Genomic DNA, 27896 nt, shown 5'->3' on the forward strand with positions numbered 1-27896 from the left:
TTATAGCATACATAATAACTAAATTTGACCAGCATTCTCCAGAGCATTTCCACTACGCAGACAGTATCTTTCCCTTCACGTAATGCTAAGTTTTCTGCACCGTTTTTCAGTGCTCATAATCCAAATATGATGAGGAAAACAGCGTAACGATTCATAGTACCAAAAAAGAAGTCTTAATACCATTCCAGGTCTAAAGTACTGAATTTTAAAAAACCAAAACAAAACCAAAAATCAGCAACCCCCCTCCCCCAATTTTACACTGTATAAACAGATTGAAACAGAACTTTTTTTCCTCTTTACAAAAACCTGTGGTTATTCACTGCTAATATATCCTTACCTTCAATTAACTAATCTGTGAATGTGAAAGCAATACTTCTAGAGGAGAAATATCTTCTGGCTACTACATCCCAGTAAGTGAGACATTATTTTGCAGCAAGTACATTGGGAATGCTTCAGGAAAGCAGATCGGTTTGCAAAGCTACAAGTCAACCTCGAGCTGAGAACGCACCTAGGATTTCATTTTGTTTAGCGGAGAAAAGGGATCTCGGGACAGTCACACACCATATATGGGAAGCCAGGTCAAAATAAGCAGCTTTCGATTGGGCCCGTCTGCGTAGCCAGCACAAACACAATCCCATCACTTCTTCAGAGTCACAAACCACAGCTCACGCCAAGAAAACTATTTACCGTGTTCTATATTAAACTGTGAAAGAAATGCAAATTACTTATTATGGAGTCACGCAGTTGTGCCAGGTAAAAGTCACTGAAACCCTGAAGCACAAGGCTATGCAATCTTTCTGAACTATACACTTTTTTGGAACAGCCGCGATCTTCTGGAAAATGCTTACCACTGAATTCTTTACCAGTGTTAATAAGATCATTTTTTAAAAGCACTACTCAATCTGATATAAAGACACATCTTGCTTCACTGACTGTAGGAGCTACATCTATTAAAAGAATAATATCAGGCACAGATTTTAATAAAGCAGAAGTTCATTTCTTTTTCTAGAAAAACTCAAAAATAGAATATTGTTGTTTTGAGATACAATCTAACACTGGAAAATGCTACTCAAAACTCTTTTTCAAAAACAGTGATACTTAAATGACGATGTGGAAATAAAAAATATTTTAGAAGAATAAAATGTGTGACTTCACTGTGACTTCACTGAGGCATGCAAATTTTAGCATAAATCTATTTCATTCCAATATTGAGAAAAAACCCCACCAAAACCAAATAGCACAAATATATGAATAAATTTTAGTATTTTAAATGTAAAGATGACTGAAACGGGCTTATTGTTGTTTAGTTTATAGTCCCTACTGGGAGTTATATCTAAGTAATAACTTCAGGAGTGTGCCCAGTATCTGTATTTAATTAAAATAAGACAGATCCCCACACACATGTACAGAGCTTGATGATTGAGGATAAACATGGGATAAATTACACAGAGGCTAAGATGATCAGAAAAAGGGTGTTGGCAATGCATTGCAAGAAAAGAACCAGCTTTGAATTTTTAATCTCTTCTGTAGTATGGCATGTAAGCAGTATGGGAACTGAAGCTATATAAATGATCTAGATGGGGAATATAAGATAAAGTAGGGTCCTCTGTGTTTATTCAGCCATTAAAGAGTGCCTTAAAGTTCTTTATCTGATGTCTGAAGACTGGACTTCAGATCAGTGTATATCATTACCCCGTGATAGGGTCTAACCTATGAACTTATCCTACAGCTGATACCACGGACTAGATCCTCATTTGGTTTGGGTGAGTGCAGTTCTTTTTATTTCAATAGGTAATCTAATTATGACAGCTGAGTACTGCACCGATTTGAAACCTACTTAAAAGAGGTTTGTTTACTTATCTTTTGGGGTTTGTTCTTCCCAGTAACTGCATACCAAATCAGTGCAGGGTGGGTTGTTGGTCACTGGCACCCAACATCATTTTCAAACCACAATTGCACTAATACTGGGTTTGGAACAGAGATTTCAGTAGGATTTGCATATGTTTACACCATGCCTAAATTTGTCCTGATTCTGCATTCCCATTAATGCAGCTGGCATCACAAGAGTCCTAAGAAGTGAAGGACCAGGCCTATTACATAACATCAAATGCACAACAAGCCACTGGGTATATTATTACAACCATTACTCATGCAATATGGTTTTAACTTCATATGCAGTGTCACACACTTGTTTTAGCACAAGTAAAATGGGTCCATCTGGAGCACAACATTTACTGGGCGCTTAGGTGCCACGATTACAGATGTTCTGGTAATTAAGAAAAATTCGATGTAAGATGGATATGGAACAGTGGGATGTTCATATGTTTGTCTCCAAGCAGGAAATACTACTGAAATATTTAATATCAGAAATAGGCCTAGAAAGACCACACTTCACTAAAGCAAAAGATGTATCCCACTGCTCCTGAGAGCCACCACCTGGCTCTTCCCATAACAACTGCAGTGCGACGTCAGAACCCTCTGAAGCAGCAATATCCCTCCTATGCCTCCATACAAGTTTTATCTTACACATAGCAGCTGTTGCCTAGAGACATCCCTGGCTGGAACAGAAGTTTGCAGCATTTGACAGGAGCCCGCATTGTCTCATGCTACTCATGTGAGCAAAAGCAGAAAGACCTTGGTAAATACAAACAGTAAAAGTGACAGAAAGCAACAATTTAAAGTGTTCAGTCCAAAAATTATCAGTGTGCCTAAGAAGAACAATTTAATTATATTCTTTCAAGATATATTGGATAAAATTCACATTGAACTAAGGTCTGTGTGTAATGTGTTTTAAGAAAAGGTATGTGCTGTTAGCCATCGTCCTTAGCCAGAACACATATGAACTGCTGGCCCCAGTTTGCTAGTTTGGCTAGTTTGCATGCAATTGCAGTTGTTTTCAATCCATCACTTCAGTACAAATTACAGAACCTTTAGTATAATTAAAAATAGGAAATAGTAATCTTTATTAATGTAAAGTAGAGGCTGCTTTAGTTTTTTGAATGAATGCATGACTTACATATGATTCTGAAACAGCTGACAGCTATGACACAAACAAATGCAGACACTGCCCACAGAAGAAGTGTTAGAAGTCCAGTTTGAAAGCAAATCCCTTATTGTACCTCGATTTTTCACTCTCCAAAGTGAAAGTATGCTTGGTTTTTTTTCAGTAGATTTCTTGCATCTTAAAAGCTTTATGTTAAAGGGAGGAAAAAATAGTGTGTGTACAAGCACCAGTAGTGTAAATTATATATATACTCAGTACTCCAAATACAAAATAAAAAAATAGTTTGGCACGGTGAAGGAAAGGTTTCCTAGATGAACTTAAATTTTAAATGTTTCTAATACTATCATTTCCCTTCTGGTATTTTTTAACACCCTACATTATTTGTCTCTTCTAGAAATCTCATTAAGGGAATGACTGGCACACAAAAATACTGAAAAGCTTTGGTCTCCACATCCTCCGAAGTGGATGTTTTACCCAAAAGTGATGGCTTTTCCCTAAAAACTTAGACACCACGTCTGTGGCATCCTGAGGGCAGAGCTCTGAGATCAACTCCAAGTTTAAAAGTAATGTACCTTTTCCAACTAAAAGAGTCTTCATCTTAGCAATGTTTTAGCTATTAAACTGAGCTATAGAAAACTACGTTCCATTTTCCAATAAAGTTCAAGAGTTTTACGGGGGATTTTTAATAGTGTCTGCAGTACCTAAAAACCAGTGGAGTGCTACTTTTATTTGTTGCACAAAAAACCTCTGCTCAAAAGAAACATAAACATGTAACTACTTATAAAAGAAGTCCTGCTGAAGACAACAGAGATGTGTCTGAAGAAAGTTATTTGGAGAATTATCAGTTTACAAGATAGGGGGTGAAATCAAGGAAGTAAATTGCAAGCTGTGAGCTTCCTTAAGAAATAGCTAATTTTTCTAATTGACATTCAGGCTTTTACTCCAGCTCAGCATGGAAACATAACTGCCTAAACCTTGAAAATAATCATCCTTCACTGTGATATGTGAATAATAATTTGCTTATAAAAATGAACAAGTCAAATCAAACGCACCACTGATGATGAGAAGCAGCTCACTAGCATTCTAAGGCGTGATAAAAGCTATAATCAGTAGCTCCTCCAAAGACTGGGTTGCAGGAAGAGCACACTACAAATGAGAGATTACCAGTGAGCTGACAAAATAATCAAGTCCTGTTGTTCTGCAAAGACTATAAAACACATCATTTCACACACATGCCATTTTTCCATAGTTCACCCTCCCACGACTGCTTAGGCCTTCCTCATCTTCCATTTAGTGCTACTAGAATAAAGGTGGAACTTAAAAACCATCGCAAATTTTTTTTCACAGCAATAACTTACATTTTTGCCAGTGATATAAATGCAGCACCCTGCATGACATCAGTCAGCTCAGTAATACTACAGTGTCTTTTTTCCAACTTTTTCCCACTTAAGTGAACAAAACCAGCTTTCTCAGCACCTCCTATAAGGTGAAAAAGAAGATGGAAAGTTCCTCTTTGTTTTTTAACTCTGAATTAATCATACTCAGAATACTTTACTTGGCTAGAAAAAGATCTTTGTTCTCTAACCACAGAAACTATAGGTTTTTTTTGTTGTAAATTCCATTTTGCTTTTATTTCCTAAATGCATTTTGGTTTTTTTTTCTGGAGTGTTATTCATGTCACTGTTCAACAGTAGATGGAGCAGTGGATCATTAGTGTATTTTAGTTATTTGTTCCAATTATTACATAATTTTTCAGCTACTGACACATAAGGTTGCACAAAAACCCCCAAAAATATTATATAGAGAAAATAATTATTGATTAAAGCATTTTGAATTATAAAGAATGTTGAAAGAACAACAACCCAGGCTCATTTTGACAAATTATTAAGAAAAACCTGCATATATGACTAATATAAGTAACTCATCAATACACATTCAAATTACAAACCTTCCATGAGCTGAATACAGTGAATATGTACATCCTTAACTTTGAAACATTTATTCACACACATTTTTTCTTTTGGTGATCTGAATATCTTCTAAAAGGGACATGCATAAATATTCCCCACTGTGGGCCTTGTAATGGAAAGGACAAAGTGGAAGTGTAATTTAAAATAGTCCCGTGATTTATTTTACACTTGCAACCATGTTTTTCCCAGAAACAGTTTTTAGGTAGTTTAACACAATAAATTCTTCCAAACTTTACAGTAATTATATCATGAGCATCATTTGTTCAGCAGATTCTCACCTATGTGTAATCATCTAAAATTAAGGATTTAGTTGAAGGTGCGCATGCAAACCTTCATCCACAGGGGAGAGGGAAACACTTCCAGTCAATGCAGGGGACCCAGTTGTGAGGTGTCCCCTCCCAGTAGACACAGATAATGGATTTAAGCTACTCTTAGGTTTTGGTAGCTACAGCTGCCCCAAGAATTCAGACTTTGTCAAACCCAACAGTATAATTTCCCTCAGAATCAATTTGGTCTCAATAGTAATTGTATTCACAGAAGTTACAAAATAGAGCATTCGGCTCTATTTTGAAACTTCATATAATTACTGACTCAGACTGCCAATATTTGTTGTTACAAATCAAGGCCAAAGGAAAACTTCTCAGATGGCTTCAAAGACCCAGTTCTCATCTCCAAGCCCAGCTCCCTCCCCCGCTTCCTTCCAGCAGCATTAACTTTTTCTCTGCAATCTCACAAAAAGGAAAAAGAGTAACCTCTAAAGCTGTTTTAGACTGAAGGTCAGAATTCAAAGGATTGGTAACTTTATCCACGGAGCCTTGCAATCACATTGCTATTGGAAACACACCCAGAAGCACCAGCACTGGAGATGTTTTTATTAAGCAATGTCAATAGGTACAAAATTTGAAGGTTGGATTGTTGGGGCTTTTTTTCCATAGCGTAAGGTTTATCAGGACTCATATTTGCAAGAGATCAAATTGCTTTCTGCCACTGAATTTTAGTTTAACATTCTCTCAGGTAAGGAAACTGGGCTCTGTGTCACATGCTAATGAAAACAGCAGCTTTGGTTTGTTTATCTAAATACTTAAAGAGAGGCACCTCTTGCAGCCAAAGTGTAAACAAAGCTTAAACTCTTTTTTACTGCTTGGATACTTCCAGGCTACTAATATGGAATTGTTTTTTGTAATTAATGGCATTATACAGATTTTCTACATATATATCCTGCTTTAAAATATACCCTTCTGAAGAAATATTTAATTCTTAAACCAATTATTCATAATTACACTTTGAGCCCACAAACACAAGATGACAGATCCCTTTTAAACCTGGGCTCAAGGGGAGGAAGAAAACCATCACAGACAACAGTCAGAAATTTTGTCCCTGCAAACCTGTCACTAATTAAGAGGGAAATAGGTTAAAACAAAAATTTCAAGTGAGTTTCACAATAATTAAGAACAAGCAAAATTGTGATTCCAGTATCTAGAAAACAAATCCTATACCTTGATCCTCTGTCTTGTACCACCTCTGCATGCCCAAAAGAGTGAAGCATTCATATCCACCCAAGCTATTCACCTGAGGAAGTTCTGAAAATGCATCTTTAGGGATGCCTTGCCTTGCACAATGCAGGAATCTCCAAGCACAACCACCTCCATTAACTGGTGTTGCTAAACTAGGCCCAGACAAACAAAAATGCATCTTGCACTGGATGCCAGTTCATGGGCTGAGAGACACAGCATGGGTGCTGCACCCTGGGCAGAGGCAGAATGCTTTTCTTGCTGTGGTACCAGAAGAATGCAAGATCCTAAGGAGAAAAGGACACAGAGCTACACACAACCGCAGACAACTGCATGAAGAACTTGAAACAAAGTTGAGTAACCTGGTTTTGCCCCTTACAATTTGATTTTTAAAAAGTTGCAATCTGTCTGCTATCAGTGTAAGGAATGTGTTGAGTGCAACTCAGAAATGCTTATTTGTCTTTGGTGAATCTAGTGCCACTGTAATTACAAGCAGGATATTTTTTGTAACTGGGCTGATTTTTAATAGCTCTTTTGGAGAGCACAAAAGCCCAAATTAGAGCCACCTTGAAAAATTTAGTAGTTTTAGTAGCCTGGAAATGCATTAGTTTGAAATATATTCCACCAATGTACTCCACTGCAGATGACCAGTTATTGAAAAAAAAAACAGAATTAAACTTGTGGAGACTGAATGTCGCATGTGATGCCTTATGGTGCTTGGGACACAAGGGCTGCATTGCCCTGGCTGAGGACACCTCCTGCTCCACCAAGCCCCAGTGGGCTTTGGCCATTCACTAAAGCATCCCCAGCCCCTGCAGCCATGGATGAATTTTACCCATCCCTCAAGTCTCCAGAATGAAGGCTCCCTCTCCTGAAGCTTAATCTGTATCTAGAATGGTTTTGGATTAAAAAATAGGCTCAGGAACTGTGTGGTGGTCTCAGGAACAGTTGAAAATGGGAAATCCAAGAGTCGGAGAGTGGCTGACCCTCAGCTGGCTCTTGTTCTTCTGTGAAACCCAAAAAGAGCTGCCACAAAGCAGCAATGATAGCCCTAGAGTGTATTTCTCTTCTTCAATCTCCTTTCTCATAAAATAATCATTGCTTTCAGCTGGATTTATTTTTTTTCCTTGTTGTTTGTTTGAGTTTTTAAATGAGAAAACACTCTTTAATATCTTCACCTTCAAAATACTATAAAATATTATGTATGCATCTCTAAAGCTTGAATTAAGACAGAATCAGCATCACAGTAATTGGTCTCAGGCACATGCAGTATAGCAAGAACAGCAGGAGGTTAAAGGTTGGTTTGTTGGGGTTTTTATACATATATTTTATACATATCCATACAAATCTTTCTCTACTAGCTGATGAATTACAGGATTTGCCTCTTGTTTTCCTGGTAAGTAAGTAAATAATAGTATATAGTTATGCAGCATGTGTACTAAAGCAGCAACTTTTAGGTCAACTATTTTTTCACATCAATGTAATGTGGGGTTGCCTAAAATTTTTTTTGCCATCTGATGAATGTGCAGGATGAAATGCATTTGAGCAGCAGGTCCTACATTACAAGGTTACTGTCAACCAGTGTTGGGGTCTGCCTCAGCCCAGGCCACTGCCCGGCAGTGCAGTCCAAAGGTGGACTGTGGTACCCATCAGTTGTCCTCCTGACCTCAAGGGGGTTGTGTACTGCTGGCTGGAGGCCATCCTCACAGTCCAGGTTGCTGGAGACAGGACTAGCTATCTCATCATGTTTGGATGCACTGAAGTTCACCAAGACACCAGTTCCTCAAAATTTGAATGGGTAAAATAAAATGACTTGAAACGAATGGCAGTGAGAAAATAGCTGTGAGTTAATATGCAATAAAAATGTTTCCTATTAATTTAATAAGAGAAGTATGCTTTAGAGAGCCTTAATAAGAGAAGACTTCTGTTTACATTTGGTTTAGAAACTCATAACTATGAATAAATCCCAATAAATCACAGAGATCTAAGAGATTGGTCAGAGACACTGATTTGCCAAATCTTTACACTCACCTGAGCTTGCTTTTAACTTTGCAAGTTTCTCTGCTTTAATAAAACTGCACTGCTCAGCTTAGGGATACCTGCTGAATTTCCAACTTCAATGCTGTTTAAGCATGTGTAGCTTTTCTCTTGGTAGAAGGATCCATGGATAATACCAATAAATCTTCCCTGAAATAGCTGAGAGCTAGCAGTAATGCGAAGTATTTGCAATCAGAAAGCAGTGATGTCATCTAACAGTCAATAAACATGAAAGTACACAGGCACACATCAGTGGAAATGGGATAACCTCATATTTAATAAAAATACTGATACCTAGACTTCATAAGATTTCCACACAGGTGTCATGTGCTCAGGGGAGTTAATATCTCCTTTAGGATATCACAATGTGTTTCTTTCCTTCCGTCCCAGAACTAATAAGCCACAGCATCTATCCCTGCCTAACATCAAATGCCATGCTATCCAAATTAACATCTCTGTAGGGTTGGTTCTACTGAAAGAAGTAAATCCAGTAAATTTTCATCAGTTGTATTGGTCTTGGATTAGCTCCATTATTGGAAAATCCCCAAAAATGTACTTCTGAAATGTGTGAATGGATTTACGGAATAGAAATCAAAAAAAAAAAAAAAATTGAAGTCCTGACTTCCTCCAAGACTAAAAAACATAAATACTGATTTATCTTTTAAAATTTGTTTGGTTTCCTCACCTGCCTTCAATCATAACTCTAACTTCATTAGCTGAGTACTGCTAAATGCATTCCAATCATCTGTTCATAACTGAGCCCTGAAAGACTGTTTCATTTCTTCACTCTTGATCACCTTATCTGATTATTTCTCCATTTACATAATTCCTTGCTAGCTCTGGAAATTACTTTCCAGAGACCATTTATCACAGAAGTCAATGCATTGTCCAACACGCCGGTGTCTTGCCCCTAAGCTCGTTACAAATTCCTTCCTCGGAGCTTGTTCTCCCCCACAGGGGTGACTGCCTCATGGCGTGTCAGATGTTCACTTCCCTCCTCTTGACTCTGCAGCTACGAGAATGGAGTGGATGTATATATTAGATCATCTCTGTGAAATCATCTAGATTTCACTCTCTCATCTCCCCTGATCTGAACCCCTGAAGTAGGAATCACTGATATTCTGAATTATACTGGCACTGAGGACACTCCTGTGGCACCACAAGCTAGGTGGCTCAAGGTTTTGCTCTCCATTTATTCCTGAGCTGCCAGCAACAGCTGACGATGCCCACATTCACCTTGCATGATTTTCCAGCTCTCACAATTTACTGTTTCATTACTCAATTTACAAAGTTTGCCTTTCTTTACACAAGCCTGTTAAAATTTCCTTCTCTGGGGGAATACTCACATGTATTTGCCAGGGGAATTTATTCTCTTAGATATTCTGTAGGATCAAGAAGGTGTTTGCATTTTGTTTGTAGGGGATCACTCTCTCTGATACTTATCAATTTGTTATATATTCCTCCTTACCTCTTTAACCCCATCTTGCTAGGAAGGGTGTGAGATTGTCGGTCCTGCTGGAGATGTGATTGTTTCTTTTTTGAGTTTGGGGTCTTGGGAAGGAATTTTGTTGCTTTACAATGTCAGCAGTTGAGGATCTCTTGGTTAAAGCTGTGTTATACAGAGAGAAAGAAAAACATTTCTTGTCTCTGATCTTTTGCATCTAGCATTCAGTCCATAGGGCAGAGAAGTTAGGATGAACTGACAAAGCCCATGACAGACTAATTTGTGATGGAATTATTTTGCAGAAGATTGCTGCTCTTTGACAAGACTTCCAAATGTGAAAACCACTTGGTAGACAGGGAAAGCTGCAGAATACCTGCTTCTCATGCCAAGCTTTTTAAGGGCTATATTGATTCAGAATTACTCTCATTTTACAGGCATTGTTATTTTTTGACCTGCGGCATCTGTCCTGGGAAAGCCAAGGTGGTACAGCAATATACTGACAGCTGAAATTAGTTCCGCAGCTCTTGAGTTTTGGAGGGATGCAGACACCACATGATATTTGTTTTCAGACATAACCACTTCATCTTTCATTCTTTCCCTGAGCTGGACTGACAATCAGAAACCATGAGCTTTGCTTTATTGGATTCATGATGTTGAATGGAAGCCCAGTGGGTAATAAAGTTAACACCATTCATGACTTAATTAATGATAAGCACCATGTGTCTCTTACTAAGCCAGCAGTAACTGGACACAGGACACAGTGGATAGATGGGTTCTGAAGCAAATGCAGAAGTCTTTCCTTTTACCTTCTACACCTTTCTCATATCATCCTTCAGTGCAGCTACAATCTTCAGAGTACAAAGAATTCAATTAATCCAATACTGAGATCAAAGTAAGACTCTGGATGCATTACCAGAAGGTTGTTTGATACCTGGTGATCTGATTCACATACACATCTCCTTTACAGTGACGCAATAATCTGTATTTTGGAGGTTTTTATGCATACATGGGAGTAAAGATTTGAAATATATTTTCTAAATGTGCAAGCAAGTTTAGTGGCTTCATGAGAAAGTAAATTAAAAAATATTTCCATTCTAAATAATTGCTGAAACAGTTTTCTTTTATGTTTAGCTACTTCATTCATATGTATTTTTTATTTCTGGAGAAAAGTGGAGTTTATGTCAATAATCAAAACAAAAAAAATTATGTGATCACTTGGTATTTACAATGGCTTTTGCTTCATTGTCTGCATATTATTCTGGTTGCATAAAAACACCCAGGGAAATTTTCAAAGTGGTGCATAGAGACTACACTATGCAGTTCCTATTAATTTGAGTAAGTCACATGGTTATGTTCTCACACTCTAATTTGAAAATTTCCCTCCTGCTTTCCACCATCTAAAATAACCATCTAATTCCGGGTATGCACTGTCTGCATCTCCCACTCTGCAATCTATAAATACAGAAGGAACATAGAGTCTTTTCATACAGACACTACAGGATGCTCCATTAGCATTTCATACTCAGAAGAAAAAGTCTCCAGGCTAATGAGAGTTACTCCATTCCTCATGCTGCTCCTAATCCTCATCTCCAGGGATATTTCCATTAATATTTTTGCTGAAATGCCTTTTAGATGCATAGAGTATCAGTATCCCGGGAACGTCTAAAATAATTAGAAATACAATTACAAAAAAAAAATAGTATCAAAAGAACCACTAAAACTAGAGTAAGAGATAATCAACCTCTAACTCATCAAGCAGTCTGAGAAATTGTGCTTTGACATTCCAGAAGCTAATGACAGCAAGTATAAATGAAAGATTTTTGCATTTGACTATATTTGAACTTTCCCCACAACGTGCCAGGAAGGTCAGCCAGGGTATTTTAGAGCAAGGCGGTGAGTAGAGAGAATTACAGGCTTAGAGTTACTTACAGGGCCTTGCCAGAGATTCCCTCTGTTTTATAGCTCACAGGCTTCAATTTTCACAGTTGCTGCTTCTAACCAGTTTTTTTACATCTCCTGAAAACCAGGAGAGGGGGAAGGGAGGACATTTTCCCCACACAGATAACTTCAAGAGATCAGTGCCCATGGAGGCAGAGGCAATGAACATGGGCAGCCAGGGGGAGCACAGCTGGCTCAGAGCAGCCCTTGGAACCAGGATGAAATCTGGTGGTGGAGCAGCTGCAATGGGTTTGGAGCTTCTGAGGAGAGAGGAGAGGAGAGGAGAGGAGAGGAGAGGAGAGGAGAGGAGAGGAGAGGAGAGGAGAGGAGAGGAGAGGAGAGGAGAGGAGAGGAGAGGAGAGGAGAGGAGAGGAGAGGAGAGGAGAGGAGAGGAGAGGAGAGGAGAGGAGAGGAGAGGAGAGGAGAGGAGAGGAGAGGAGAGGAGAGGAGAGGAGAGGAGAGGAGAGGAGAGGAGAGGAGAGGAGAGGAGAGGAGAGGAGAGGAGAGGAGAGGAGAGGAGAGGAGAGGAGAGGAGAGGAGAGGAGAGGAGAGGAGAGTCATGGGATGCCTTAAGAGAAGAGAATCAAGTGGCAGGGAAGAAGGAGATGTGTGCTGATGACATTGGTGTAGTTCTGGAGAGGAAAGGGTCTGGCTTTTGGGATGCAAGTTGCTTAAAAGTGAATTCTCTGGGCTTGGAAGTCCTGAGGGTGCAATGGCTTGGGGTTGGCACAGACCAGCCAGGTACCTCTCACCAACACCCCAGTCTGGAGAGAGGGACGCACAAGGGCTTGTGTCATCACCAGCACCCTTAGGACCAAAAGGCAGCTTGCCTGCACTGGAGACCTGCACGCCTCCAACCATACATTCAGCAGTATGCAACAGCCCTGTCCTAGAGTTTCACAGATGTCCACCCAAAGATACATTTGTCTTTAGCCTCTCATCAGCCAAGGACACCTCCACACATTCTCCACAATCCATCTTTGTGTTTTGCTACAGCTTAAAGGAGTGTGGCACATGTGAGGCTGGACTGAGATTTCCCAAGAAATTGCAAAGAGAAAAAAATTATTAGGAGACATGCAGCTAGACAGACACATAAAAAGAATCTGGTTGCAAAAGCCTTTTTGCTTTAGGAAACCAGGTTTTAACAAGAAACTGCCTGATCTCCATTTGCAGTTCTGTTCAGCTATTTTAATGAAGTTTTTGATTTTGCTGACAGGGCAAATTCATTTTACATAAAAAGACAGTTCCCCAGAGGGTAAGATCTGTCAGTTGTCACAAAAAAGCCTTTCAGTCCCTACCTACAAAAGTAAAACTGTACCACAAAAAATCAGGTTCATCCTATTGAGCTGCTGAAGGAAGGAAAACAACACTACAGATACAAAATTATGCATTGCTTCCTTTCAGGGACCAGCTACAGCTGCAGTCAAGAAGTCACCTCTTATTTATATTATAAATTGTTTTAATTTTTTTCAATCTCAGATCTGGTGCTGTTAACAGCTGGACTCTCCTCTCTTATATGTGAGTCAGTTTGGCTTTTTCCTCTTCACCACATTGCAGCAGATGATAAGCAAGAGTGATGTCAATGGAGAGCATCTTTCTTCACCCATTCTTTCAGTCCACTTTGATGGACACCAAAAAATAAAATCAAAGGCACCATGGCAATGCAGGGAAGGATGAGACCACCAAAAAAGAACTACAAGCCAACAACAATGGACACCATGTATGAGCTCATAAATAATCTGATTTTCCACCAAGTAGGTCTTGAAAAGGCTTTGTTACACAGCCTGCTGGAATGCCTGAGGCTGTCAGCTTGTTTCAAAGCAAAAGGGAAGACTGCTGGCAACCTCAGGGCCTAAAATGGTGGGAAAAAAGCTTTGCATCAGGGAGAGCTGGAGCAAGAGTCTTTCGTCCTCACTTAATGGCTTGATGCCTTGATGATTTCCAGCTAGAGTTATCTGGTTTGGGAAAATCATCAATGCTCTGTAGAAAAGGATTTTTTCCTCAAACAAATAAGTCACAACTCAGGAATCTTTTCACCTAAACTATCAAAAATATTTTAAAAGGTGTAAAAATAAAGAAGCTGAAAAGTCTTTGCATTTAGAATGTCCTAAAACATTTACTGTATGGTGCAATTTTCTGAAAACCCATGTTTTCTTCTGGTTTTAACAAGTGTTTCCTTTTTAATATAATTTCTCTCATGCAATATTATTTTTACTACTTTCTTAACTCCTCTTCAGAAACCCGTTTCTAGTAAAACAGTAATGGAAGGGGAAAGCACTAAACAAGCAACAAAGGTGAAAATTTCACACCTCTAAGTAATATTAGTACTAAGCTCAATATCTTTTTGTAAAAAAACACTTTAAAATTATATTAATTCAGAACCATACTAAATTGATTCAGTCCTTTATTAATAAAGACAATTGACCAAAGACTATAACCAACTAGACTCAACCATGTCATGTGTTTTCACCATCAGTGTTAAAAAAAACCTCAAAAGTTGAATACAGCTGAAATCAATAGGTTTTAAAGATAGTGATACCTATGCATTATTCTATTAATTTTGGTCCTTATTAAATGAAAAAAAATAAAGTAGAAAGAAGAAAAAGAAGAAAGTTAAGTCTTTAACAAGCTGTAAATGAAAACCTGCCTACAAGGTTTTCATAACAATGGTGAATTCATCACTGAAATTCTAATTTTCCTCACAGATCATGTCTTTGCTCAAGTAAAACTGTCAAAACTTGCATTCAAAGTATTGAGAAGATGTATCAAAAAACCCCTGCTCCATAACATAAGATGGTTTTAGGGTTTGTGTAATGCTTCAGCCTTTGAAGCTCTTAGAAATCTCACTTTTTCACCTGAAAAAAATTGTATCATCACATGTAAAAAGAAGAGAGGAGTATATGGAGAGTTGCAATCACAGTCAATTTGCAAACACTGAAACTTTCATGCAATATAGGTGTAAAAATTGCATACACCTACCAGTACATCTGGCCTGACTGGATAGCTATAATTTAAGCAGGTGGCTGACAGATGTCATATCTCAGGCATGCCTTTTCATGTTCATTTTTATTTTAATCTCATTTTCATGTCTCAAGTATGCATTTAAAATTATTTGCTAACATATTGTAGTGTGTAGTGTACATGATCCTTGAAGGAGATTTCAAAGTAGAGTTCAAAGCTGCCAATTGATTATACAGTGGGAAAAATGAGAATAATCACTGCCAATTTACCAGCCCCCAACACAGACAAAGAAGGGCTGTTCCACAGCTAACTGCAGCAACAAGGTTTCAGAATGCAAAATACAGAAATCTTTGCCAAAGTTAAAATGAAGTTTTTGCTGCAACTTGGTGAAAAATATATTAAAATGTTGCTTTTAGGCTTAGAAGATGTAGATGTAACTCACCCTTTCACTATTCAAAGATCTGCAGATGGTAATCTCATTGTACTGCAATGTTGCAAAGGTTTTCCTCTAGACACTATTTTTAAGCTTCATTCAGAGGTTTGGTTCTGCAGAGGAAGTGTCAGAAACCAGAAATTACCAGTTATGGTACCACCACTTGCTTCATATAAGATCTTGGTACTTTAAAAGAACAACTTCTGTGTAACTACATCCCAATCTTACACATGACCATATCTATCCAAGTGGGACATGAGTGGTTATTCTGGAAAATGAGAGCTAAATTCTCAGCTGGCAAAAGCAGCATACCAAAAAGCAAACTTAAGTTCTGAATATCATCTGGAAAGTCGTCCTAATGAATGTAATCTCCCTCACAGGAATAAAGCCATTCTAACAAACCCACCAGGGTACACTGAGATTTAATTAACTGTCCTGACTTTCAGGAAGAAAGCACCAAATAATAACAACAGGTGACATTGATAAAGTCTTAAGTACAAACTACAACTGTTTTGCCAAATACAAGCAATACTCGTTGGTTTTTATTAACAGATGCATAGTGTCTCATTCCTTCAAGATGAGGGCTGAAATGCTCTATAATAATTTGTGTGAACTTTGGGGCACATTTACTTAAATCCTCTAAAATATGCAGTCTATTTGGCCAGTGAATTTCAAAGTTAATGAAGCAAACATCCTCTTACATGCATAAGTGAGGAAAAAAAGGAAATAAATCTTTCTGTTTGACCCCCATTCAAATCTGAACATGAAACACGAGCACTTTTAAAGCAATGAAGAATTTTGCAATGTATTAAAAGCATATGCTAAAGCCTACTGCTACTAAAAAGCCTCTTGCTCCTCACTTTATCACTGCACTGCATATGCCACCTCACAGGTGTCCGTGAGCTTTTATACACACACAACTTCTAAATGGGAAAAAAGAAGAATCAACTAAGAACAATCTTATGATGACTTTGCAATTTAAAAAAGAAAGCTCTTTGAAATGCTGCCCTGAGCCACACAGAACTCCAGTTGAATAATTAATTACGTATTGACAAGGTCTTATAAAAGAAAAGCTCAGAGCTGTATTGACATTTATATCTTTTTCTTAAATTCATTAGAAAATGTCATTCTGCTTGAAACAATTTTTGGTAGCTTACAGTTTTTGCCTTCATATCCAAATGCTTATCAAGAAGATATGTGACTGAGGATGCTTTATGGTTATAGGACTTAACAAGTTGCCTAAAATCTAATCTTTATGATTGTGTAATTTATATTACGAGAACATTAGTCTTCTATCAACAATTAAGAAATTATTGTGTGAACTTAAAAGCAAGTCACAGTGTGCTGCAAACATTTCTTTGAACTATTCTAATTATGCTTTATGTCTGAATTTTCTGTGCAATTAGGAACTATTATCACACAAAATATAACAAAAAAAATGATTTAACATGACTGTCCATGAACTTTATTGGCAGGATCTAAAAATGAGATGCACAAAATAATTGCAGAATATGCAATACTGTCAAAATTCTTTATTTCAAAAGGAGAAAGGATAAATTTTCATATTTCTATTTTCCTATTAAATTTGCAATTAATTGAACTAATATGGCATGCACATTTCTGCTGGAGCTCTTCTGTTACAGTACTTCAGTTGCACTTAATAAATTGCACCTTCCATGAAAAGAAAAGGTGATGGATTGAAAAATGTTTAGCACAACCATGCATAATTGATAGGTTCCCTAGTGCAAATAAGTGTCTAATAAATAATTAAATTTAATCTCATTATAAGAGTTTTCATAATGGGATAATTTAATTAAATGAAAGCCAAAGGGTTCTTAGGGGTTGAAAGATGCTGCTGATGCTATATTTGGCTAATGGTCTGGGGATAGTATAGTGAAGAAGGGTAATTCACATGGGTACATGCATTATTTAATGAATCCCTCTGAGATGGAGGAAAGGACAGATCAATGATAACTTGTCATTTTATCATTGCTTACAATGCACATTTAAACAACCTGGGAAATGTTAAAAACAGAGAGAGAATCGTGCAAGCCTTTGCAGTGCATCAGGCCCTCTCTGCCAGACACACAGCGAATGTTGCCTTTTGCAATATGCAGTTTCACTCTCATCTAGCATTGTTAATTTTTTTCCTTCTTTCAGACCAAAAATAAAAGCAAAGCCTTACAAGCTTCTGTACAGTTAGGGCAAGCCTGCCCCTAAGTGAAAGTTATAATGGATACAGCATGTATATCTGATACTAAAAAATTGATAGCTGTGTCACGTGGGACCCATTAACAAGCTTTCTGAGTGGGCTGAGTTTTGAGCTTTAAGTCTCCAGAAGCACTTAGCTAGGGTAGGATACTAAAACCATACAAGTCTAAGTAGTTAGCTCATTTGCAGGTGATCAGTTATGAATTAATATGAATACTGAAGGCTATATCTTTACAGATGAGACAAAAGTGTCACCTTGCACACAATAAATGTGAAAGACCCAAAAAGCTAAATGGATGAGTTTGCAATCTGAACTTTCACTTTTCCATGACCTGTACACTCACAAGAATTCCCATTTAGAAACTTTTATCTTTAGTGGTAGACCCTGAATACAATGACCACTGTAGCACTGCAGGCTTGCAGTTTGTCTGATGGTACCAGACATTTTTATCAGAAAGATAACAATCACTCTTTTAGAAAAACAGAGGGATACAGTTGCCCATGATTTTGCCTTCTGATGCCTAAGGATTATGTAACACACATAAAAAAATATTTTTATTACTGCACTTATTATCTGTTTTACCTTTGTAAGTACCCTTCTAAATCTTTCTGAGCCTTAAAAGTGATTTTTCTTCTATCAGTAATACAGGCCTATTACTTGCACAAAGAAAATATTTTTTCTAGTATCAATGAAACAATTTTAGTTTTTGTTTGGTGCTGTGCTATGAGCAGAAGTGGCAATAAGCTACACAAAATGATGTTTAAATGTCTGTAGGAGCTATGACTACCGCAGCCCACATTGTCCTACAAATAGTTTGCATTATATTGCCAGTTATATGAGGTCCCACAGGAGTTCTTCAGCCTTTCCTAATCTTCACCTAAATTATCTTGTCTTAAATTTGCCATCTCTCCAGTCATCCTATTTTTAGTTGATTAATAAGTACATTAATCAAAGTACTTTTATTATAGATGCTGAAGCTTTTGCATGATGAATATCAATCTCCTATTTCTCCTATTTGTTTTTTAATCTCCCAGACACTTTTCAATCCACATGGAAGTTTAGCAGTAACATGTTTTTTGAATTATTTCTTGTGAGAAAATTTCTTTCTGGAAAATACAAATACACTGTATCTGTCTGGTTTCTGTTCACCTTCTCAGTGACTCACACAAAGAATGCAGAAACCTCATTGTGTCTCACACATGTTCTCTGAGGGATTTACACTTCCACACTCGCTGGTTACCTCATACAAAAATATGTCTCAGTGCTTTCAGTATTGTTACTTATGTTTTTTGACCACCCCCTTCTTAAGCTGAACAAATACAATGCCATTTGGCTTTCTTGCTGCTCTGTTATTTGGTTTAGCACCTCCTTCAGCATTGAAAACACAAACAGTTCCTCACTTTGTATAAAAAGTAGGTGTTTAATTTTACACTTACACAAATGAATCATTCACGAGTCATTACAGAGATGCAGTGCCTCTTCCCTTCTCAACTGTTATATTTAGATTGTTACAGTTTAATAGCCTGACTGATTAATGTTCTGGCTTTTACAAAAGAAATAACTGGATGGTTTTTATTCTAATGGGGATTTGCAAAAGGATCCTAAGAAAAATTATCACAGAATATTTTATGTTATTTATAAGATACCATCTTCCATCTATTTATTTGCAAACAAACAAACAAACAAACAAACAAACAAAATATACATGACTTGAGAAAATGAAATGTTTTCTGTCTAGGGTGCCCAGAATTCAATAGCCTGATTTCCATGAGAGTTAGACATTGGTGTCTATAAAAGAAGTTTCAGAGACAATGTACTGAAATTAGGATGTTCTTTTCTATAAATAAACTTCTTCAGGCACAGTTATCTACTTAAATATTTGTGTACATTTTATTACAGATTATTCAATTCAAATGGCTGGGAAGATCTCTGATCATTATAGTCCTTCAAGAACTAATAAAGCTCTCCATCCACTTCCCATCTTCTCTAAGGAGATCTCCACTAAAAGAGACCTCCAGTAAGCCAAGCTAAAACACACAAGGCATTATAAAATTGAGAGTTCCCCTGTCTTATATAAAATACAGGAAAAATACAGTAGTATTTTTTTCTCCTTTTTCAAATTGCATTTCCACAATGTCTTATTGGAGCATAACTTCAATGCTGAAATATTCTGACTGGTATCCAAAGTTTAAAGCATTCGGGGCAGAGGAATTTTGTTTTTTTAAGAGAGGGACCTTCTATTTTTCTTATTAAGTTACAAAGTTCATTCGCCTGTCTCCAGGAACTAGTTTTCTTACCCCAAAACCTCAGCAGACTTCTACATATAATGTTGCAATAGTGATCATACCATAGATTTGAATTACAATCTGTGATTTCTACTCATAGAAATCTCCTCCTGCTTTCCCAGCCTGAATGATAAAATTCCAATAAATCATAAAAGGGAAAAAAGACTCAAATAAGAAAGTGACATGGAGATATTTTGATGGGAAACTACCTAAAAAAAAAAATCTGTTTTCATAGTTTTTTTCTTTAAGAAAATTTCTGTCAGCCACCTAAAAGTCCAAACTTTGGCAGTCAGAGTTTTCACTCTATACTCCAGTACCTGCAAAATTTAACATTCACATGTGGCAGAACAGTGGCTCCATGTACTCTGAAACAGTCAAATCACCACAGTACAGTATGGAAATATTGTAACTGAGCTGCATCAGCAGCTTGTTTTCTAACCTGATTCTACACACCAGCATCTCCTAGTGAGGAGTCAGTGCTTGGCACCAGTTAATGCCTTTGTGGAGCTCTGCTTATTGCACGTCTGCACTGCCGAACCTCAAAGCACTGGAACGAGGAGGCAATGGAAGAAATACATGTGATATGGCCCTTTTAAAGCCAAGGAAAACCCATTTCTAAAACTGCATCTGTACCTAAGTTATTGTGCATTTGGGGCTTTTTTGATATGGCTAATATTTCTTTTGAAATCTACTTCTGTGAACATAATTTTGCTGTAGTATTATTGCTTCAAGAAGTGAATCTCTTTTATGATGACATTGAGATAAACTGTGCAGGACCTATTTAAAATATATCAATTAAACCTGAGAATGACTTCCCAAATAAGTATATATTTTATTATTTCCAAAAGTACCATGAATCAGTATTTCAGCCTAGCTTTTATTTAAAAAACCCAAGCACTAGTACATGAATTTACACTTTCAATTTTTACAACTTGATATACAGGAATGACCCCAGAGGTTTTTTCCCCAGTGTATCAATCCATATCTTGTAAGTTTGTTCAGTTAAACATAAATTTAATAGGCCTCAATAACCAAATGAAAAACCACAGTTTTACTGCCATTTCTGGACTCCTTCCTTCTGCTATGAAGTCCTTCCCCAGCCTATTTCCATGACCTGAGTTCTCCATGAGACATATTAGCTGGCATAATGAACAACAAAACTTCAGTTATGTGGAGAAAAAAAATCTACTTAAAATAGAAAGAAACCAAAACACTAATATTTTTCCTGCTTGCAGCATGGGAGGGATTCTCTGGTAAAACTGGTCAAAATCCCTAGAACTTGGACTGGTTGCTAAATGAAGCCTTCCCAAGGCACTGCAGACATGATGCAATCAAACAAAAGTCAACTAATAAAAAAGCAAACTGTCCATCTATCCATACATTGATCCTGTTCATTCAGTAGCTGTTGCCAAATCCAAATGATCACAACTTTTGATATTCAGAAGGACCTGGAGATCTGCTCCATTCCTTCCCCATGCTTTTCTGTCCCTCCATCTAGTACGTCTCTCCACAGACTCAGGTGGCCTTCCAAGGATGAGAACCTCCTACCAGCCTTCCAAGGATGAGAACAAAATGCTAAACTGCTGTCCATTTCCATAAAGACAGAAATCAAAAAGAAAAGTTTTCTATCTCTACACCTAACCATTGCAGACCGAGTTTTTACAGTAGAAACAACACAACAGTACACAAATCTAGATACCAAACATAAAGCTATCAGAGAATCTCAAGGAATTCTTTATGTTTCCTGCCAACAGTTTGTGCTGAAAATTGTCAGTTAGACAAATTTCATTCGGACTTCATGAAAGCCTCAGCTTCACACGACCCAGCTACTAGTTCTCAGTAGCCCTACAAGGACAGAAACATTGGAGCCAAGCATAAAGTTGTGAGAGATGAGCAAGACTCCAAAAAAAAATCTATGAATCTGGTCTTCCCAACACCTTACACACAGTAATTTCTGGTGTGCTGTAACTGCTGAATGCAAACTTGTTAATACAGCTGGACAGGTCAGTTCTGTATTCTTAAACTACTGGCTAGAAAGTAATAGATTTTCACTTTTTCTCTAGACATACACAGGATTTCTTTACTAAAATGGGAAATAAAAAATGGGATTGATACATAAAATACTTATGCTTTGTCTATTTTAGCATTTTTCTTTGAAACAAATATAAGACACACCCTTTAATTCCCTTTGAGCATGTATGGGAATGTCCCCACCTACTCCCTTAAGTCCAGTCTTAATCCAGACACAAGAACAAAACATTCTTGAATGCAAAGCAACAAAGACAGCTGATGACAACTTTGAAATACATCCCCAGAAGGCTGAGATTCATTGATTTGCAAAAAAAAAATATCTATGTTCATAAAAGCAGATGAACCACTTTTCATCTGTATAAATATTTTTGAGACACCTCATGTTGAAAATTAACTGTGCTAAAAAAACACACAGCAAACCAAACCATATAGCAATCAAGCAGCAGATGTCCTATGAGTTTTATGAAATACTAAGTAGTAGTTAAATGGTATAATCTGGTGAAGATCAGCAAAACAGAAGTTCTCTGAAGATAAACTTATGTTCCCAGTAGCTTTGTACATCTGACTTTCATTTTAAAGTTTAAAATCCCATCAAAAGGGCAGAAGGCAAAAAGGATGCCAAGACAGTATGTCCTCCTGAATAGATTAAGTGGGAACTGTAGAAGAGAGGAGAGCTGACCTTTGGAGGAACCTTGCGTGATTAATATAAACACCAGATTACTCCTGTCCTGTGAAGAGGCACTCAAAACTTATGCATGCAACACAGAACTCTGAGTATCCACAACCTAAAAATCCCTCCCAATACTTTAGTTCTTTATAAACTGAACCTCTGGGCACAACACTCACAACTACTCACTGATGTCAGACCAACACTGGTACAGCAGGGAAGGGCATGCTCCTAACTAACAAAAGAGAAGGCAAAAAAATCTGGACGACCTAAGCATGCCAACAGACAGCTGTTGAGAGCTGTTTAAAAGCTAACATGGGGTCTTTATTTCTCAAAATAATATGTGGTTTAGCCAGTGGAATAAATCACACAAATTCTACTGAGTTTAGCAGGTAAGGGGGAACCTAATTTCAGCCTTCCAGTACCTGCAAGAAGGTCATCAAGAAGAGCCAGGCTCTTAACATTCATTGATGCCTGGTGGGAGTTTCAGTGGGCACAAGCTGAAACTACAGAGTTTTAGAGTGTAGAATAGGAAAATCTTTTTCACCCTGAGGTTAAAAACTTGGAGGTTTTTCAAGATTGAACTAGATGAAGCACTTGTTCTGGCTTTTTGGATGATCTTGTTTTGAGCAGGAAGATGAATGAGGCACCTCCTGGATTGCCTTCTAAACTGAGTTTTCCTATAATCCTAACATCCTAAATTATTAACTCTTAAAACAGATAAATGGCTAAATAATTAAATATGAATTACAGAAGAATTAATGCACAAAGCAAGAACATGTAGCTCTAGCATATTGCTTAGCATTAGCCATTGCATGCTAGGCTTTCAGATTTCCTACAGCACATTATACAAGTGTCTTGATAAAGCCTTACTTAGCATGTATTAAAAGCTCAAAAGAAAATGGCAACAAATCTTAGTCAATAAGCCATAAATTAAATTGTCTCCCAGTAGATCTTGGCATGTTACAGTACATTTCCATCCAATAGGCCCTGATTGGCAGATTGTAATGACTCATATTACATTAGTAATTCATGAAATAGTACAATATACATAATCCTTAAACTATGTTCAGACATAGTGGAGAGGGGCAGCTCCAAGAAGCTGACTATTCTTCTCCATTCCTCACCTCCAGCTAAAACAAACAGCAGCCCACCCTGTAGTTTACTAACACAGTCCAAAAAGTAATGAAACACAGAACAGATAGTTTCACCATGACCTCTCTGTCCTTCTAGGTTCACTTTTCCTGATAAGAAAGGAAACAGATGGTACAGGAAAATTATCTGTATCATTTCTGGGCAGGGACAGGATTTAGGTAGCCACATATGCATGTCCTTCAGAACAACCTGATTCCTGGGAGAAATAAGAGGTGAACTTTTAAAATGTTTTAGAATAATTTCTGGACATCTCTGATTAAACCCTTTCCTAAAAGGCTGAAGATTTAACATTGTCAGGCTCCAGCAGCGTCCTTTAATTTGTGTTTGCAGTAGAACTGCAGGCTTACACAGGTAACTGAAGCACCTAAAACCTGACTTAGCAGCTGTAGGTGCTCTACAAGCCAATATGCTTTTAAAGTCCAGGGATTATATGCAATGCTATATATTTCTGAATGTCTAGGCATGTATTGATATAGATACACACATACACATAAATGGTTGTGATTCATTCTCCCAGGAATAATTAGTTTCTTGTCAGTGGTTGATTTGCCAGACCTGGGCAGTCCCACTAGAACATGGAGAATGTTCAGAAAAATGGTATTTATGACCTATTAAATCAAAATTATGCTGAAAATCTATTTACAACATCATTTTATTTGCAGTATCCCTTCTGGTGCAGTGAAATGGTAAGGAAATAGTCGTTTTGTTTGCGGTTTTTCAATAGTGATTTTGCAGAAATATTTTTACATTTTATCATTTCAACTAGGCAAATTCTGTTACATGGCTTTCTTAAATAAAGCACTGAACAGTTGAAATGATAAAATTCCAGCACCAAGGATTGTTATTTATGTCAGCAATGGTAAATATGCCATAAAGGTTCAGAAAGGTAGAGAAACATACCTCTGCCATATTATCTATTAAACTTGCAAAAAAATATGAAAGTACAATTTCCTCCATTGGAACAGAAGGCTTGCTGCTGAAGGTTACAAAGAACATCTGGTTTTCATTTGAGGAGCAATGAAGTGTTCATTAAAGTGTCCTTGTTGGTCATTTTCAGCCTTTTTCTTTTTTCTTTTTTCTTTTCTTTTTTCTTGCTTCACAATAGTTTGTGTCCTAACTCTGGTAATTACAGCATACTGCTAAAAATGGTCATTGTCATTGCACCATTTCCCTTTTTCTCCCCTTTGAAAAATTGCAGGAGAAACATGAAAGAACCAAATGCAGATCTCATCTGATTTCAGTGTAAGAGCAGCTTCCACAACTCACCTTGTTCATACTTCCTAGGGGTGTTTATTTTCTGCAATTATTCATCTAGGCTTCACTGAACTTGAATACTAATAAATTTTAAGAAGTGAAACGAGAAGCCATCATGCTGTCTGCAGGGAGGCCTCAGAAAACTCTGCATTGAGAGTTATTAGTATCAGCACCAAAGGTGTTAATTCTTTGTTACTTGTCACAGAAAGCCAGATCAGGTGAAAAACATAGGAAAAAGAAAACAAACCCTTTGTACATTTTCTCTGAACACATTAACATCCTCTAAATGATTAATCTAAAGTAAAAAGGTTTAATATGAACTGTAAATACTTTCTTTAGATTTGTGTTGTGGTCCTCTATAAAGTTCTTAGATGCATTATATAGAAATCTTGGCTTTAAAAATTTAACTTCAGCAGTTTATACCCAAATTTGGGAGGAAATATCAATTATTTAATTACACAAAAGAATGTGCATTATTTATAGTCACAGTTTAAATTTAAGGAAATTACTTCTGTGCTTTAAGCTACATTTCTGTCTCAATGCTTGAGGTCAAGAAAATTCAGCAACACACTGGTACTGCATCCTAAGTAAATTAACATTGGTATGGTTAACAAAACTACAAGGATTCAAAACACTTGAAAGGCAAATAAAAAGACAAGACTGCCTCCAAGAACTCTTACATGTGGAGTTAGACTGAAACCTCTCTGAAATGCAGCAAAAATTCACAGGATGTAAATGTGGGCTTTAAACACACATAGGATGCACATGCTTACTGTGTTCTCTGAAACTAAAAGTATTTTAATGGTTACACAGGTTACACAGAGGTGGTTCTGCCAGCAGGCACAATAAAAGCATTCTCTGAGTGTTGGGGGCTATAAAAATGCTTAAAAGCCTTGCAGCCTGATAGGGAAAGGGTGGCAAAGAAGTTGCAGCAGAAATGGCTTTTCAACTTCCCAGCCTGGCTGGCAGAAGCCTATAAAGCTTAAGTGTACACATGTTCTAACTAGTAGGTGAACAAGTTCCACAACAAATTTGCAGCTTCCCAATATCAAGCTGATTGAAAGTAAAGTGTCAAGCAAAAGTGTTCAGCCATTTCTAGAATCATAAGAAAGAAAGAAATTCCACCCATATTCAAAATAATTATAACTTTTTAAGTTGAACAATACATGAGGAATGTGAAATTCATTTCAGGGCAGCAATTATTAACTTTACTAGGAATCTTATAAAAAATAGTTAACCCTGGAAAACTGCACTTAGGGGAGAGACTTGACAACATATCACATTTTAGCAAGTCAGTCCTATGGACCAATCTGTTCACACTTGACATGCTTTGAGGAATTCTGAGAGCTGTCTCATAAAATTAGGTCAGCAATGGGATTTATCTTCTTTCTAATGATCTTTTCCTTCCCCTCATTCTCTGTCTAGTGTCTACAAAGGACAGAGAAAGAAGTTGATTCAAATGCAGGGAAAGAAGAGTAGCTGAGAGAGAAAATGAGTTCTGTGGCTGAGGAAAGCATGAAGAATAGGCAGACCAGTGAGCAGAGGAAGGAAGAAAGCTAAGGATTAGTAAGGACAGGAGATAGGGATGCAGGGCTGTTAGGGGCAATGCAGGACTGGGGTTGGAAAATGAAAGAACAAGAGGTGGGAACACCATGGGAATGAACACTAGAAGTGACCATGAGAAAGAAGAGTGACCAGGAGGATTCTCTCAGGAAGAGACATCAGTATTGATCAGGGCTGAGACTGCTTGCTGGGGTAAGACACAACGGGGATGCCCAGGGGATCCTTCGCTGCCCTCCCAGCAGAAGCCACAGGCAGGCAGCCCCTGGGCTGGGGGCTCAAGCATCTCCCTGGCCAGCCCAGCGATCCAGCTCCACACGCTGAGGACAGGCAGGGGGCAGCTCTCTGAAAAGCTTAAAAGTTTCCTTAAAAGCAGACCAACATATCCCAACAGTCAGGGAAGAAAAGCAAATTAATGCATAGGGAAGGGACAGGAAATAATACAGGCGTGTGGCTAAAGTAAGGAAGACATTTTTTACAGATTCTGAATGTGATCACTAAAGGCAGGATAAAAGGTGTTTATTTAGGGTGGAACCATAACCTAGAAAACAATGTCTTCTGCATGAAAACGAACCACCTTTATCAATAATTTTGCTAAGTGCAGAAGATAACTCATTCTTAGAAAAATGTTTCCTTACATTCATGCCACCTCCAGTTCTTTTTTTTTGACTTCTGCTTACTTGACTTGACATCACCCTTAATATAAAAAAAAAAATTACCCAACAGAGACCATCCAGAAAATTCTACTCTTCACAACTCTTTGAAAACCCTTACCTACAACAACATTCCCATGTTTCCTGAGCGTACCACTTACTCTGGATCTCTTTATGCAGCAAAGATTATTGTATAATAATTTAGCATTGTTCACTGCAAATACTTCAACTACGTCAAGCATCCGAGAAAATGCCATTGTTAAAGGATCCCCTGAACAAACTGAGTTTCCTATTTCCCTGATAATGAAAGCCACAGTAGTTGTGGACAGTAAGCACACCAGAGAACTGAGACTGGGATTAAAAAACTATCTCTAAATACCAGCAATCACATTTCTATGTGACTTCTTAAAATAAGAAAGATAACTTAAATGCATTTAAATACATTTAGTTCCTACACATTCTACATAATCCAAATATTCCATTCCTATCTTATACGTGATCCATGGCACAGTACTGTCTGCCTAAACACTCCCATTTACTACAAACAGAATAATTTGTTTAGCTATATAATCAGCAGAGAGGCAGCACACAATAAAAGAAAGCATTCCAGCTTTAAAATGAATAAAAATTGATTGTGTCCCTATAAAAACTAAATTGGCAGAGTGTTAATTGCATTTCACATAAACATCTGTAGCAGTCGGTGACTTGTTACTGTGCTGTAATGCAATACAGGACACTTAGGAATAAATGCATCCTCTAGATGAGTTCATAGAGATTTTCT

The 27896-nt window shown here is 37.5% G+C and overlaps 1 protein-coding gene across 7 annotated transcripts in view; it reads right to left on the bottom strand.

Moving 5' to 3' along the window:
* Positions 1 to 27896, bottom strand: part of EYA1 (EYA transcriptional coactivator and phosphatase 1) — a 158838-nt gene that overhangs the window by 91590 nt on the left and 39352 nt on the right. The window contains exon 1 of one of the 7 annotated variants that reach the window (XM_063170283.1): positions 338 to 445. The exons of the other annotated variants lie outside the window; for them this stretch is intronic. The gene's annotated coding sequence lies outside the window, so the exon portion shown is untranslated. Of the gene's footprint in view, positions 1 to 337; positions 446 to 27896 lie in introns of those variants that run through there. 7 annotated transcript variants of the gene reach the window in all.

The sequence above is a fragment of the Melospiza melodia genome, chromosome 1 (assembly GCF_035770615.1).
Source record: "Melospiza melodia melodia isolate bMelMel2 chromosome 1, bMelMel2.pri, whole genome shotgun sequence".
Taxonomy (NCBI): domain Eukaryota; kingdom Metazoa; phylum Chordata; class Aves; order Passeriformes; family Passerellidae; genus Melospiza; species Melospiza melodia.